The sequence below is a fragment of the Diospyros lotus genome, chromosome 15 (genome assembly GCF_014633365.1).
Source record: "Diospyros lotus cultivar Yz01 chromosome 15, ASM1463336v1, whole genome shotgun sequence".
Taxonomy (NCBI): domain Eukaryota; kingdom Viridiplantae; phylum Streptophyta; class Magnoliopsida; order Ericales; family Ebenaceae; genus Diospyros; species Diospyros lotus.
The window spans coordinates 25,145,632-25,149,059 of NC_068352.1; the positions used below are offsets into that span (position 1 = coordinate 25,145,632).

At 40.8% G+C, this 3,428-nt stretch overlaps 1 long non-coding RNA gene across 1 annotated transcript; it reads left to right on the forward strand.

Annotated features, from left to right (window-relative positions):
* The first annotated feature begins 221 nt into the window (after positions 1 to 221).
* On the forward strand, positions 222 to 2,541 carry LOC127792327 (uncharacterized). The gene is made up of 3 exons (XR_008021112.1): positions 222 to 986; positions 1,167 to 1,292; positions 1,563 to 2,541. It is a non-coding gene; the product is annotated as an uncharacterized LOC127792327 (long non-coding RNA).
* The last annotated feature ends 887 nt before the right edge of the window (positions 2,542 to 3,428 follow it).

The window sequence follows — 3,428 nt, forward strand, 5'->3', positions numbered from 1 at the left end:
TGTAGTTTGATGTAATTAATTAAGATCTTGAAAGGTCTAAGCGTGATTATTAAAAATTTCTAAATGGAATTAATGAAGTGGCAGTGGGGTTAAGGTGTAATTATTAAATAATTATATATTTTATAGTGTAATTAAATGTGTATATTATGTGTAATATATATATATATATATATATATATATGCGCATTGGATGCGCTGGAGCAAGCCATCAACAGTGGCTTTTCTTGGATTCGAAACAGAGAAGAGAAGGGAGAGTGAGATCAGAGAGAGAGAGAGAGAGAGAAAAGATGAGATCGGTAGCGGCCGATCGTAGTGGCCGTGGCCGACCGGTGGTGTAGCTTGAAACAGCGGCTGTGGATCGGCCATGGTAGCGATGGTATGAAGCGATGGAGGCTGGGCGATGAAACGACGAAGGCCGACGGAGCTAGCACACTGGGATGCGTAGAGGCGACCGGCGGGGGCTTGACGAGCAGCTACTGGAGGCCGTTTGGCCGACCGATGACGCTGGATTGCAGCACAGTGGGTGCAGTGGCAATGGCCGAAGCTGAGGCCAGCAACGATCGACGGACCAGAAGCGGCGGTGCGGTGGGCTGCGATGGCCGGCAACGAGGTTGGTCGACGCAGCTGGTCTGGTGGCTCGCGGTGAGGCGGCCAGAGGCCAGGCAGCGGCGGTGCTGCTGTGCGCGCAAGGGGCAGTCGCGAGGAAGAAGGAGGAGGAGGAGTATGCGCGAGGGAGAAGGAAGAAATGAAAAAGAAGAGGAAGAAAAAAAATAAAAGAAAAAGAAAATAAGAAATTTGGAAAAAGGAGAAAAATAAGGGGAAAATAACTAGAAAATTTCAAAAAAATTGTGGAAAAGTCTGAAAATTATTTTGGGGCTTGAGGAGTGTGCCAGGAGCTCGAAATGGGATTTTGAGCCCAATGTGGCATCCCATGAGGCGACGCTAGCGTGGGTGTTTGACTGATTTTCTCCTCAAGATTTGATGAGGTAAAATAACTAACGTTTTTCTAATTATTTATATTATGCGAGATAATGGGGAATAATTATTTGTTGGACTAAACCCTCAATTGGGGTTTATTAGAAGTTGTTAATAGGTGATTTTACGGTATGTAGCAAAAACATAGACTCTGGTTTAATTTATGTTGTTGGGTTTGTGATTGCATTTAGGATCGACCGAGGAGGCGGTGATCCTAGAAGAGTTCGAGGCTCGGGTTGGAGTTTGTGCCGAGGCAGAGATGAAGCTTCGAGCCAGATAAGGGACGGCCCTAATGGTGGCGGCCATGCAAATATTTGGTAATATGGTTAAATATATGTTGTGTGCAGTTGTGTGTTATGCATGTTCTATAGGTAGTCTAGTGGAGTCCTATGGCCATGGGAGAGACTAGATGCATGCTAGGAGTATTTTGGGGAGGTTAATGCCTTGAACAAGTGGGTTCGGAGAGCAGTGATGCCTCGTCATTCATGCATACTTACTTGTTATTGCATCTCATATATTATATTGTTTACATTCATTTGCACCCTACTGAGTCATTGTGACTCATGAGGTTTTACCTCGTGTTGTAGATGTTGCAAGTCCAGATGCAAACAGAGATTATATCGGGAGGTTGAAGTGGCGACTAGCGTTGTTGTCGCATTGTAAATTGTATTATCTCCTGTATGTATTCATGTGGTGATATGTATATATATATCATTGTGGGTGAATGTGTATGTTGTTGGGTGCTGGATGGTATCCAGTTTGTTGTAATCGGTATAATGCAATATTGATTGTGTAGACTTCAGGTTGACAGTGGCTTGTTTGGTGGAGCCAAATTGAGGATCAGGTAAAGGATCAAAGAGGTACTTCCCATAAATCCTAGTACTTAGTAGATATTTAATGTACTAGTTTTGTGCTTGGGTCACCATTGGCTTGTTGTGAAGCGAGTTGAAAAAAGGTGAAGCTCACTCGGGTTTCGGGTCCCGTCCGTTGTGCTTCCTTTTATGGTTTGGGACCGACTCCTCGAGTGGAGCGAAGGGAAGGACAAAGCCTAGTCCTCATCTAGGACGTTTCCTGATGAAACATAGTCCATCTCTTCATTAGTTTGGTGTTGTGTGTGAGTAATCCGGTCGATTATTCACCGATAGCGCCCGTAGGTGGGAGCGGGCCGTTACATAATGCTAATATGATAGTTTCGTTTTCGAAGCTCTTGCTTAGTCTTCAATGTGGAGATTCTTCTAGCTCGACTAAGTAACTTGTTAGGGCTCTTTGCTTTTTGTGTCCCTTTTTTTTTGAGTTAAGGTTTGCGCTCTAATCTTTTGGGAGGACTTCACCTTGTTAAAGGATTCTTGCACTTTATTGGGTCGTTGATCATCTATATGTGTTTAGGGCAAGTCACAAATGACACTTTTGACATCTTAGCGAGTCTTTATTTTCATTCGCATGTGCCTAGGGCAAGTCTTTAGTTTGTATGTGACCCCCTAAACATCTTAACGATTCTTTATTATCCTAAATCATTCTCCCACTTTTATCCTTTTTGATTTTGGGTTATCCTAGTTCTTTTTCACGTTTTGCATTTCAATTTTAATCCATCCTCACTCATTTGTCGCTTCTAATTCCAGTTTTGCTTATTTACCAAGGTTTTGGTCTTTTTTGATGTGTTCATTGTCTTGAAAAACAAAACACATGAAAAAAAATTGCAACAAGATGAAATATTTTATTTAGACGAATATGCATATAATACTTCATTGAAGCAGATATAATATACAAGTGTTTCCCATGAGTTCCTTCATAAACCTTCATTTTTCGGGGGACTTAGATATTTAAGGGCTAACCTGTGCTCCCTAAACCTTGGACGTTAAAGTCTTTCTTTTGCATTGGGTTGTACCACTTATCCTTGAGGTGTTTTGGTTGGGTCTCAATATCCACAAATCTTCTAACTTTTCCTTCTTTGATCAAATCCTCTATTTGATTTCCCAACTCACAGCATTTGTCAGTGGAGTACCTATGAGCATCATGGAACTAGCAAATAACGTCCATTTTCTTTCCTTGAGGTTTTTCAATCTTATTGAAGAATTTGATAAGTTTTGATCCTTCAATTGCTACTAATATAACAAATAGGGGTTTTGTGAGTGGAGTATAATTTCTAAATTAGAGTTCTAAATGACCATTAGGTTTTCTTATCTCTTTTGCTTATATCCTCATCGAGATTTCCTCCTTTCCGTTTTCTATCTATTTCCTCTTGTTCACTGATTATTCTCATTATATCGGCTTGTAATATGTACTCATTGGCCCGTACAAATAAGTAAGATAACAAAACTAGTGTTTTTAAAGTAAATGACTCTTACAGAGGTAGCAATCTTGTTCCTTGAAGCATTATAGTGACTACCATGCCTACATGTAATTTTGAATTTCTAATGTAACATTTCTAAAATGGTTTTATGTATTACCTTAGG